Raw genomic sequence first — 13,672 nt, forward strand, 5'->3', positions numbered from 1 at the left:
AGGCTAATACAGGCAGAAATATTAGATGCCCAGCAGGCTTATTGGCAGTGAACAGAGTCAGTTTTAACTGGGCATTATTTCAAATCCCACTCCTAGTTCCAACAGCCAAAGACGCATAGCTTTGATTTGTAACGTCAATCCTAGCTAGCAGTCTTTGATTGCGGTGGCTGTCCCTCTCACACACAGAACTGAACCACTGAGACTTGCAGATTCCTAGCCAAGTGCCCTCAAAGTAACCCAATAATCCATTACTAAGTCATGAATCTGTCACATAAAAAGCCCTAATTTCCTCATGGAAAAGACAGTCATCCATCTAGGCCAACACCAGATAGGAGGATTTTATAAACTCAATATTGGCTGAGGTTAACAGACCTGAGCTGCAGGCTGTTAAATACCTCAGGTTTCTCAACTCCAGCTGCTGTACAAAAAAAGTAAACTGGAGAACAGAGCCTGCGGTGCTCACTCAAAGAAAGCAATGGTTGCCCAAACGTGGAAATCCAAGCAACGTTAGAAAACAATGGACTGCGTGTAGCTACAATCAAATTTGTAAGCATCATCAATGAATTCTTACACACATAGTCCGGTAGCTCATCCCGCCTATCCTCAGAATTCCTGCTGAGAGCTTTAGACAAACTACAAACAGTTCCTCACATTTCACAAGTTCCCACAACATCCCCGCTCTGATGATCCCATCCCAACAAACACACAACGTGCACCTGCTGAGCATTTCTCCACTAGGAAAGGACTTTGAGTAACCATGACAACCTGCATATCAAGGTCTGAACTATGATGACTGTGCAGCTCACAACACAAGCATATCTGGGCCTCAACACCCAGAGAGTCAATTACGAGATGAGTGAGCATTTCAAGCATCCTTGTATCCTTCGTACAAACACTACAGAGGGGTTGTGTTATCATTATCAAACCCTTTCTGCTGATTACTGTCATCATGAACCCTTACTGCAGATTGTTATCAAATCCTTATTCCCCTTGTCTCCTTGCAGAAGGAAGCGATTGTACACACACACACACAGCTCTATTTTACACAGATAAGCCATCATCGTGTCAGATTTAATTTGCGTACACACCATGGATCTGACAGTAGGCGGTATATCTGTCATTAGATTCATGATAAGCCTGCTGCTGAGCCCTGAGTGGATGAGAAGGATCTGGACAGGTATCCACAGCTCATTTTAATGACCTTAATTAACTTTACACTGGGTGGCAGGCGGGCCAAGAGGAGATTGGCTTGTAGTGCCATGATCTAACAAAGCCAATGTTTAGCTAGCCTATGCAACACCACAGCTAGCATATAGCCCAGCACCAAACATACACATATGCATAGGCCTGAAAGGACATTTGGTAAACCTGTCTGGGAGCAGTGATTGGATACGTAGCCTACATTGTGAATGACTTCCCTCATCTACTGAGGACAAGACAAGAGCATCAAACATATGCCAAAAGCTGTCAATGTGACATTTGAATGGATGACCAATCAACAGAGAGTGTAGAGTTGATGACGTTTCTCTCTACAGGTGTAAGACAGGAGGGGCAGTGAATGGAGGAGAGGATGTAGGGGCCAGACCGTAGACAGGAGGCGTGTGGCGGCTGAATTCAGAGCTAAACCAACCATCTAGTATGACCTAGTGCTATAGCCCTTGGTGTTCAGCCTCAGGCCTCTCGAGGGAGGCTCCGCTCCTCCAATCAATGGAGATGAAATGCTAGTAGATCAAGGCCCCTAGAGATTCTTTACCATCACACAGGCCTAATCACCAGCCTCTCTCCACGCAGCCAGCAGCTCACACAGCAGCAGCACAATAAAACAAAAGCACTGCTGCTTAGGACAGGAGCCACACACAGACATACAGGAATCCAAAGTTGTTCGCTCCCCTGTGTGTGTGTGTGTGTGTGTGTGTGTGTGTGTGTGTGTGTGTGTGTGTGTGTGTGTGTGTGTGTGTGTAATCGCAAGAGGGTGTGAGTGGGAAAGAGGGAATAAACTCAGGGGTGTTTTTAACAGCCACATAGGCGTTGGATCAGAATCTTGGACAACTCGCTGCCTGGTTATCTGTCATCAGCACCGCTCCCCTCCCTCCACAACAGACAGTGGACATCCAGGTTAGAACCCACAGTAATATACCCTGCAGCTCCTTCACCTGCTACATTAATAAGGGCATCGATGACATCTTCCACACAGTGACTGTACATACATATCTCAACCAAAAGCCATGGATTACAGGCAACATCCACACTGAGCTAAAGGCTAGAGCTGGCACTTTCAAGGAGCGGGACACTAATCCGAACGCTTATAAGAAATCCCGACACGACCTTCGTTGAGCCATCAAACAGGCAACGTGTCAATACAGGACTACGAGTGAATCCTATTTTGACGCTTTTGACGCTCGTCGCATGTGGCAGAGCTTGCAAACTATCATGGATTACAAAGGGAAACCTAGCCGCAAGCTGCCCAGTGACTCCAGCCTACCAGAGGAGCTAAATGCCTTCTATGCTCGCTTCAAGGCAAGCAACACTGAACCATGCATGACAGCATCAGCAGTTGAGGACGATTGTGTGATCTCGCTCTCTGTAGCCGATGTGAGTAAGACCTTTAAACAGGTCAACACTCACGAGGCCGCGGGGCCAGATGGATTACCAGGATGCGTACTCAGAGCATGCGAGGACCAGCTGGCGTGTGTCTTTACTGACATTTTCAAACTCTCCCTGAACCAGTCTGTAATACCTACATGTTTCAAGCAGACCACCATTGTCCCTGTGCCCAAGAACTCAAAGGTAACCTGTTTAAATGACTATTGCCCCGTAGCACTCACATCTACTATATAAATGGCGCCGGAGGGGGTGGCTGCCGTTTTACGGGCTCCAAACCAACTGTGGTATCTTTTGTGTTTTCGCATTGTTTATAACTTATTTTGAACATAAAGTTGCTGCTACCGTCTCTTATGACCTAAAATAGTGTCTGGACATCAGAACAGCAATTACTCACCTCAAACTGGACAAAGATTTTTTCTGTAATGAGTCTGACGCGAAGGATATACTGCTTCCCGGACAATAGGACCAAATCCCAGTCATTCGGGTGAAGAAAAGATGGAGATACAGGGGATGAAGGTCAGGGTGCCTTGTGAGGATTCGTAGGCGAGTGAGTAAATCACCACTACCATCGGTTCTACTGACCAACGTGCAATCACTGGAAAACAAACTGGATGAAACAAACGGTCAAGACTATCCTACCAACATGACATTAAAAATGGTCATATCTTATGTTTCACAGAGTTGTGGCTGAAAGACGACAGATAATATAGAGCTGGCTGGGTTTTCCGTGCATCGGCAGGACAGAGCAGCTACGTCTGGTAAGACGAGGGGCGGGGGTGTGTTTCTATTTGTCAATAACAGCTGGTGCCATGTCTAATATTAAAGAAGTCTAGGTATTGCTCGCCTGAGTACCTCATGATAAGCTGTAGACCACACAATCCACCAAGAGAGTTCTCATCTATATTATTCATAGCTGTCAATTTACCACCACAAACCGATTTACCACCACTAAGACCGCACTCAGCAAGCTGTATAAGGCCATAAGCAAACAAGAACATGCTCATCCAGAAAGGCGCACCTAGTGGCCGGGGACTATAATGCAGGCAAACTTAAATCCATTTTACCCAATTTCTAACAGCATGTCACATGTGCAACCAGAGGAAAAAAAACTCTATACCACATTTACTTCACAGACAGAGGCGCATACAAAGCTCTCCCTCGCTATCCATTTAGTAAATCTGACAATAATTATATCCTCCCGATTCCTGCTTACAAGCAAAAACTAAAGCAGGAAGTTATAGTGACTCGCTCAATATAGAAGTGGTCAGACAAAGCGGATGCTAAGCTAAAGGACTGTTTTGCTAGCACAGACTGGAATATGTTCAGTGTTTCATCCAATGGCATTAAGTAGTATACCACCTCAGTCACTGCCTTAATCAATAAGTGCATCAACGATGTCGTCCCCACAGTGACCGTACGTACACATCCCAACCAGAAGCCATGGATTACAGGCAACATCCGCACCGAGCTAAAGGCTAGAGTTGCCGCTTTCAAGGAGCGGGACACTAAAAAAATCCCGCTATTACTTCTATGCTCACTTCAAGGCATGAAAACACCAGCTGTTCCGGACGACTGTGTGATCATGCTTTCCGTAGCCGATGTGAGCAAGACCTTTAAACAGGTCAACATTCACAAGGCCGGGGGCCAGACGGATTACCAGGGCGAGTATTCACAGCATGCGTGAACAAACTGGCAAGTGTCTTCACTGACATTTTCAACCTGACCAAGTCTGTAATACCTACGTTTTGAGCAGACCATCATAAACTCTGTGCCCAAGAATGCAAAGGTAACCTGCTTAAATGACTACTGCCCCATAGCACTCACGTCGGTAGCCATGAAGTGCTTTGAATCACTCGTCATGGCTCACATCCCAGAAACCCTAGACTCACATACTGCCCCAACAGATCCACAGAGAACACAATCTCAAATCACACTCCACACTGCCCTTTCCCACCCAGACAAAAGGAATGCTATTCATTGACTACAGCTCAGCTTTCAACACCATAATGCCCACAAAGCTCATTATTAAGCTAAGGATCCTGGGATTAAACACCTCCCTCTGCAACTGGATCCTGGACTTCCTGACTGGCCGCCCCCAGGTGGTAAGGGTAGGAAACAACACATCTCCACGCTGATCCTCAACACTGGGGGCCCTCAGGGGTGTGTGCTTAGACAACAACCACTCCCTCAATGTGAACAAGACAAAGGAGATGATGGTGGACTACAGGAAAAGGAGGGCCAAACACACCTCCATTCACATCAACGGGGCTGTAGTGGAGTGGGACGAGAGTTTCAAGTCCCTTGGTGTCCACATCACCAACAAACAATCATGGTCCAAACACACAAAGACAGTCATGAAGAGGGCACGACAACACCTTTTCCCTCAGGACACCGAAAAGATTTGGCATGGGTCCCCAGATCCTCAAAAGTTATACAGGTGCACCAGAGAGAGCATCCTGACCGGTTTTATCGCCGCCTGGTATGGCAACTGCTCGGCATTCGACCGTAAGGCGCTACAGAGGGTAGTGCGTACGGCCCAGTACATCACTGTGGTCAACCCTCCTGCCATCCAGGACCTATATACTAGGCGAAGTCAGAGGAAGGCCCAAAAAATGTCAAAGGCTCCAGCCACCCAAGTCAAAGACTGCTCTTTCTGCTACCGCAAGGAAAGCGGTACCGGTGCAACAAGTCTAGGTCCAAAAGGCTTCTAAACAGCTCCTACCCCCAAGCCATAAGACTGCTGAACAATTAATCAAATGGCCACCTGGACTATTTACATTGACACCCCCTTTGTATTTACACTGCTGCTAATCACTGTTTATTATCTATGCATAGTCACTTTACCCCTACCTACAGTGGCAAGAAAAAGTATGTGAACCCTTTGGAAATACCTGGATTTCTGCATAAATTGGTCATAAAATTTGATCTGACTTTCATCTAGATCACAACAACAGACAAAAACAGTCTGCTTAAACTAATAACACAAACAATTATTCGTTTTCATGTCTTTATTGAACACACCGTGTAAACATTCACAGTGCAGGGTGGGGAAAATATGTGAACCCTTGGATTTAATAACTGGTTGACCCTCCTTTGGCAGCAATAACCTCAACCAAACGTTTTCTGTAGTTGCGGATCAAACCTGCACAACGGTCAGGAGGAATTTTGGACCATTCCTCTTTACAAAACTGTTCCAGTTCAGTAATATTATTGGGATGTCTGGTGTTAACTGCTCTCGAGGTCATGCCACAGCATCTCAAATCGGGTTGACGTCGGGACTCTGACTGGGCCACTCCAGAATGCGTATTTTCTTCTGTTGAAGCCATTACTTCTGTGTTTTGGGTCGTTGTCCTGTTGCATCACCCAACTTCTGTCAAGCTTCAATTGGCGGCCAGATAGCCTAACATTACCCTGCAACATGTCTTGATAAACTTGGGAATGCATTTTTCCGTCAATGATAGCAAGCTGAGGCAGCAAAGCAGCCCCAATCCATGATGCTCCCTGCAACATACTTTACAGTTGGGTTGAGGTTGATGTTGGTGTGCTGCACCTTTTTTCTCCACACAGTGTTGTGTGTTCCTTCCAAACAACTCAACTGTAGTTTCATCTGTCCAAGGAATATTTTGCCAGTAGCGCTGTGGAACATCCAGGTGCAGTTGTGCAAACTTCAGACGTGCAGCAATGTTTTTTTTAACAGCATTGGCTTCTTCCGGTGTCCTACCATGAACACCATTCTTGTTTAGTGTTTTACGTATCGTAGACCCGTCAAGAGATGTTAGCATGTTCCAGAGATTTCTGTAAGTCTTAGATGACACTCCAGGATTCTTCATAACCTCATTGAGCATTCTGCGCTGTGCTCTTGCAGTCATCTTTGCAGGACAGTCACTCCTAGGGAGAGTAGAAACAGTGCTGAACTTTCTCCATTTATAGACAATTTGTCTTACTGTGAACTGATGAACATCAAGGCTTTTGGAGATACTTTTGTAACCCTTTCCAGCTTTATGCAAGTCAACAATTCTTTAGGTCTTCTAAGATCTCTTTTGTTTGAGGCATGGTTCACGTCAGGCAATGCATCTTGTGAATAGCAAACTCAAATTTTGTGAGAGTTTTTTTTAAAGGGCAAGGCAGCTCTAACCAACATCTCCAATCTCGTCTCATTGATTGGACTCCAGGTTAGCTGACTCCTGACTCCAATAAGCTTTTGGAAATGTCATTAGCCTAGGGGTTCACATACTTTTCCCAACCTACACTGTGAATGTTTAAATTATGTATTCAATATAGACAAAACTAAAATAATTTGTGTGTTATTAGTTTAAGCATGTGGGTTGGGTTGAGGTTAGACAAACTATGTTTGTCTATGATCTTCGATGAAGATCAGATCAAATGTGATGACCAATTTATGCAGAAATCCAGGGAATTCCAAAGGGTTCACATACTTTCTTGCCACTGTACATGTACAAATTACCTCGACTAACCTGTACCCCCACACATTAAACGCATGAAGAAATGTTTTACTTTAGTTTATTTAGCAAATATTATCTTAACTCTATTTCTTGAACTGTGTTGTTGGTTAAGGGCTTGTAAGTAAGCATTTCACGGTAAGGTATATGTTGTATTCGGCGCATGTGACAAAGAAAATTTGATTTGTAGCCATGAAATGCTTTGAAAGGCTGGTCACGGCTCACATCAACACCATCCGAGACCCAACAGATCCATAGATAACGCAAACTCGATTGCACTCCACTCTGCCCTCTCCCACCTGGACAAGAGGAACACCTATGTGAGAATGCTGTTCATTGACTACAGCTCAGCGTTCAACACCATAGTGCCCTACAAGATCGTCACTTAGCTTCAGACCCTGGGACTGAACACCTCCCTGTGCAACTGGATCCTGGACTTCCTGATGGGCCGCCCCCAGAGAGTGAGGATAGACAACAACACATCCGCCAAGCTCACCCTCAACACAGGGGCCCCTCAGGGGTGCATGATTAGTCCTAGGGCTGCACGATTTGGACAAAATATAAAATGCACTTTTTGGCCAGATATTGCAATTGCGATTATGAATTGCAATTTTCAAACCAGTATCAGGGTAGAGAACATCACTTCTAAAATGATATCATATGAATTAATACATACTGTGCTAACTGAATACAAAACCAAATGATTTTTTTTTTTCCAACATTGTTATAGGCTACATATGATAATAGATAGGATTATTACAACTACATATATTAACAAACACATTTTTTAAATAATCAAAATATTGACTTTAATCGCAGCAGTAATTAATGAATTAATAACATGAGTTCCCATCTCCTATTTTACCATTATGAGTTCTTAAATAACCTAAGTTAATTATTTATTCAGGCAGCAATAAGCTGCAGATGGAATAGGAAGCTTATGATTGTGTAATTATGTATAAGTAGGCTTAATCGTTATTATAATTCAAATTATAAATCAAAGTGATTTATACTTTTTTTTAAACGCAAAGTGCCTTTAAAACATGTAACATACAGTGAGGGAAAAAAGTATTTGATCCCCTGCTGATTTTGTACGTTTGCCCACTGACAAAGAAATGATCAGTCTATAATTTTAATGGTAGGTTTATTTGAACAGTGAGAGACAGAATAACAAAGAAATCCAGAAAAACGCTTGTCAAAAATATTATAAATTGATTTGCATTAAATTGATTTGCTCCTAATCTCAGCTTGTTGCCTGTATAAAAGACCTGTCCACAGAAGCAATCAATCAATCAGATTCCAAACTCTCCACCATGGCCAAGACCAAAGAGCTCTCCAAGGATGTCAGGGACAAGATTGTAGACCTACACAAGGCTGGAATGGGCTACAAGACCATCGCAAAGCAGCTTGATGAGAAGGTGACAACAGTTGGTGCGATTATTCGCAAATGGAAGAAACACAAAAGAACTGTCAATCTCGCTCGGCCCGGGGCTAAATGTAAGATCTCACCTCGTGCAGTTGCAATAATCATGAGAACGGTGAGGAATCAGCCCAGAACTACACGGGAGGATCTTGTCAATGATCTCAAGGCAGCTGGGACATAGTCACCAAGAAAACAATTGGTAACACACTACGCCGTGAAGGACTGAAATCCTGCAGCGCCCGCAAGGTCCCCCTCCTCAAGAAAGCACATATACATGCCAGTCTGAAGTTTGCCAATGAACATCTGAATGATTCAGAGGACAACTGGGTGAAAGTGTTGTGGTCAGATGAGACCAAAATGGAGCTCTTTGGCATCAACTCAACTCGCCGTGTTTGGAGGAGGGGGAATGCTGCCTATGACCCCAAGAACACCGTCCCCACCGTCAAACATGGAGGTGGAAACATTATGCTAAGGGGGTGTTTTTCTGCTAAGGGGACAACTTCACCGCATCAAAGGGACGATGGACGGGGCCATGTACCGTCAAATCTTGGGTGAGAACCTCCTTCCCTCAGCCAGGGCATTGAAAATGGGTCGTGGATGGGTATTCCAGCATGACAATGACCCAAAACACACGGCCAAGGCAACAAAGGAGTGGCTCAAGAAGAAGCACATTAAGGTCCTGGAGTGGCCTAGCCAGTCTCCAGACCTTAATCCCATAGAAAATCTGTGGAGGGAGCTGAAGGTTCGATTTGCCAAACGTCAGCCTCGAAACCTTAATGACTTGGAGAAGATCTGCAAAGAGGAGTGGGACAAAATCCCTCCTGAGATGTGTGCAAACCTGGTGGCCAACTACAAGAAACGTCTGACCTCTGTGATTGCCAACAAGGGTTTTGCCACCAAGTACTAAGTCATGTTTTGCAGAGGGGTCAAATACTTATTTCCCTCATTAAAATGCAAATCAATTTATAACATTTTTGATAAGCGTTTTTCTGGATTGGTTTGTTGTTATTCTGTCTCTCACTGTTCAAATAAACCTACCATTAAAATTATAGACTGACCATTTCTTTGTCAGAGGACAAACGTACAAAATCAGCAGGGGATCAAATACTTTTTTCCCTCACTGTACATAGCTTAACGATTGCAAGGTGCAGCTTGTGTCCAAAACATTGGAGTCTGTCCAGTCACTCAATGCGACATGTTTCAACATCTCCCTTATTTTTGTTGTACAGTGTTGGGATGGTGAATATGTGCGAGATGGAATCTTGTATTTCCTGTCCACCTTGTTCATCATCTTTATGAAGTAGTCTTCTGACTGTGTAAATAGGAACCATGTCTTTGGCTGTGATAGTTTCTGTGATTTCTATGTGCCTGCGCGGGATGTTCTTTCATGGGGCGTTATACTTGAAAACGCATCGGCAATCAATGCCTGTTTAACATAGGGTGCCGGTTGTGGCTGAGGGGCATTCGATCGCTTTTTTTTTGTAACTATGCAATTGTCGTAAAGTAGAGGATGTTTATTCTTAAAATTATTCAATAAATAATAATGTTGCCTCGTTGTCGCCACAACTGAGGGACTTTTTGCACAACACTTGCATTTAGTTGATATCGGTTTGTCTATAGCCAAAATACTCCCATACCACTGAAGATGCGCCCTTCTTTGGCACCACTCGTGTATCCGACACACATGCGGTAAAGCCACAGAGTTCCGAAACCTTATACTGTACTGTCTTTGGTAAAGCCCTTTCTCTCCTGACCAGCATCTAGCGGTGTGCTCTAAGCAGGGAGCATGTGCATGCCATGCAGAGAGAGAGCCCGCTTGTGATTGGTCAGCATCCTCTGTGCATGTAGAGTGAATTAACAGAGTCTAGTACATCTCATTGGAGGAGGTATATTAGTCTGTTTTTTGTTGAATTAATGGAATGTCAAAGAAACAAGAAAATCGCAGCCTATAGCGATATGGATAGTGCACGTCAATATCGTAATTTCGATCTGAATACGATTCCTCGTGCAGCCCTAGTAAGTCCCCTCCTGTTCACCCACGACTGCGTGGCCGCACACGTCTCCAAAACAGTCATTCAGTTTGGGGAAGTGGTAGGCCTGATCACCGACGATGAGACCGCCTATAGAGAGTTGGTCAGTGAACTGGCCGTGTGGTGCCAGGACAACAACCTCTCCCTCAACATCACCAAGACAAAGGAGCTGCTCGTGGACTACAGCAAACAGAGGCCCGTGCATGCCCCCTTGTGTGGCAGTAATACCCCATAAAAACAATTGTGCCCTTGGGCTGAATATAATAATTATAATTCCCTTCTCCTGGCTGCCAATCGCCATGCTCCGAAGCCACCTCTCATTCACATGGCTCTCTCAATTCTGAGCCAATCCCAGCTAACTAGCGATTAGCATTAGTGGCTAACACAATTTAGCTTAACTTGCTAAGAAACACAAACTAATATTGTAATTATAGAACGCTTGAGGAGTTATACTAAGATCAAAGTGGAAACATCGTTGTCGTCAACATTGTTGCATGTGGCGGCAGGTAGCCTATTGGTTGGAACGTTGGGCCAGTAACCGAAAGGTTGCTAGATCGAATCCCTGAGCAGACAAGGTATGAATCTGTCGTTCTGCCCCTGAACAAGGCAGTTAACCCACTGTTCCACGGTAAGCCGTCATTGTAAATACGAATTTGTTCTTAACTGACTTGGCTAGTTAAATAAAAGGTTAAATTTAAATTATAAAAATCTGCTGCATTGACCATGCAGACTGAACAAAAGTATCTCATGGTCAAGCAACAACAAATGCGCTCCTTGAGTGACAGGTGGGACTAGGTCTGTGTGGAAAGCGGCATGGAGAGAGAGAGAGCGAGTGGAGAGGGATGAATCAAGTAGTGGAGTAAACTATAAAAACAGACGTTACACATAGCGTATCACATTTAACAAACCAAACATTCAAATACCGGTATAGGAGGTAAAGTAAAAATCCAAACCGGTCCGTGCATCAGCATAGTACAATATACAATATAGTAAAATACGGTATACCGCCCGGCCCTAGTACTGAGTACGACCCAGTCAATCACTGGGGCCAAGCTCCCTGACACCCAGGACCTCTATACCAGGTAGTGTCAGAAGGCCATAAAAATTGTCAAAGACTCCAGCTACCCAAGTCACAGAGTGTTCTCTCTGCTACTGTACGGCAAGCAGTCCCGATGTACCAAGTCTGGAACCAACAGAACCCTGAACAGCTTCTATCCCCAAGCCATAAGACTACTAAATAGCTTAGTTAACCAAATAGCTACCCAGACTTTCTGCATTGACCCTCTTTGCACTAATAATTTTGACTCATCACATATGCTGCTGCTACTGTTTATTATCTATCCTGTTGCCTCGTCACTTTACCCCTACCTATTAGTGTTGCACGGTATACCAAAACATCTGTACTTTTCAGTATTCAAATTTTTGTCACTTTTAGTACTTCTTTCAAATGTGTCTCACTTCATGTACGGATTGAGAGGATCGAATGTCTAGTAATTTGTCTAAATCTTCAAGGGGGCAGTAGCTAGCTAGGATACTTGGCTTGCAGCTGACACATCGTGAGCGACTTTTGAGAAGCAAGCGAGAGAGGAAAAATGCCGACATCATGGCATCTTCAAACAAAAACATACCTCCACGCCCGCAGGTCGTTGACAAAACTGTCTGAAGACACTTACTATGGTAATAGGTGTTAAAGCAGTGCAGTGGCAGGGAGGTGTTATTTCCAAAACGACAAAAACTACTTTAACCATTGTAACGTTGTCGTTAGTCTACTAGCAACTACATTTAAATTATTTTTGAGTGACAATGACATGAACATACACTATATATACACAAAAGTATGTTAACATCTCTTCAAATTAGTGGATTCAGCTGTTTCAGCCACAACCCGTTGCTGACAGGTGTATAAAATTGAGCACACAGCAAAGCATTCTCCATAGACAAACATTGGAAGTAGAATGGCCTTACTGAAGAGCTCAGTGATGGGGCCTCCCGAGTGGTGCAGCAGTCTAAGGCACTGCGCCGCAGTGCTAGATGCGTCACTACAGATCCGGGATTGATACCAGGCTGTGTCACAACCGGGAGTGCCATAAGGCGGCGCACAATTGGCCCAACGTCGTCCGGGTTAGGGGAGGGTTTGGCCTGGGGGGCTTTACTTGGCTCATCTTGCTCTATCGACTCCTTGTGGCGGGCCGGGCGCCTGCAAGCTGACTTCGGTCGTCAGTTGAATGGTGTTTCCTCTGACACACTGGTGCAGCTAGCTTCCGGGTTAAGCAGGCGGGTGTTAAGGAGCACGGCTTGGCGGGTCATGTTTCGGGAGGACGCATGACTCGACCTTCGCCTCTCCCGAGCCCGTTGGGGAGTTGCAGCAATGAGACAAGATCCTAATTAGGCTGGACATTACATTTTTAACAATGCTTTTCCCCCCCCAAAAAACGATTTAATTGCATCTGCCGTGGAGCCCAGTTTCATAATAGTGCCATATGTCGCAGCTGCTTTCCATAGTTTTGAAGTAATCACGAAAACAGGCATTATTTTTGAGCATTTTTCACCTTGCCAGGTCCTATTAGTTCTATTGAGCACCAACTCACCTTTCGAATGTTCTATTCCCAGTTTATTGTTCTACGTCACAATGCCTGCTTTGCTATTGTTGGCAATGAGACCTGCTCACGTTGTTTGTAGTTAAAATGTAAACAACAAAAAATGGAACTCTGAGGTCGTTCCATTGTTTACTATAGGTAAATACAGGTATGTCTGTCTATTTTGCCAAATATATCGCAATGTATATATTTCGATTTTTTCAAGATGGACACCATTTTAAATCAGGATAATCTCCTCTTTCTAATTACATAAGGTTGGGCAGTGTACTCTGCTGTCATCAATCGCTAGACCAGAAATAGTCAAAAGTTGCAATTGTTTCCCTACTTCCTCGTTATGCAGACATAAGCACACTTGGCACCATCAAAGGTGCGGATGTTTACTTTTTACACAAGTTATTATTTTTCAGTTTCGTCCTAAGAACAGATTGGCGGGTTAAAATAAAAAGAGATACATTTTTTGGTGCCATTTAGGCAAAATGGAATTCTAAGCATCACTCCAGTGATGCTTAGAAGTGAGAGGCTCTGCGATCGTTCGGTTCCATTCATTTGCTATGGGCT

The 13,672-nt window shown here is 44.3% G+C and overlaps 1 protein-coding gene across 1 annotated transcript in view; it reads right to left on the reverse strand.

Moving 5' to 3' along the window:
* The window catches only part of LOC120019822 (histone-lysine N-methyltransferase 2C-like), a 129,689-nt gene that overhangs the window by 95,335 nt on the left and 20,682 nt on the right, over window positions 1–13,672 (reverse strand). The gene's annotated exons all lie outside the window — the stretch shown is intronic.

Source organism: Salvelinus namaycush, chromosome 25, assembly GCF_016432855.1.
Source record: "Salvelinus namaycush isolate Seneca chromosome 25, SaNama_1.0, whole genome shotgun sequence".
In the NCBI taxonomy this organism is placed as follows: Eukaryota; Metazoa; Chordata; class Actinopteri; order Salmoniformes; family Salmonidae; genus Salvelinus; species Salvelinus namaycush.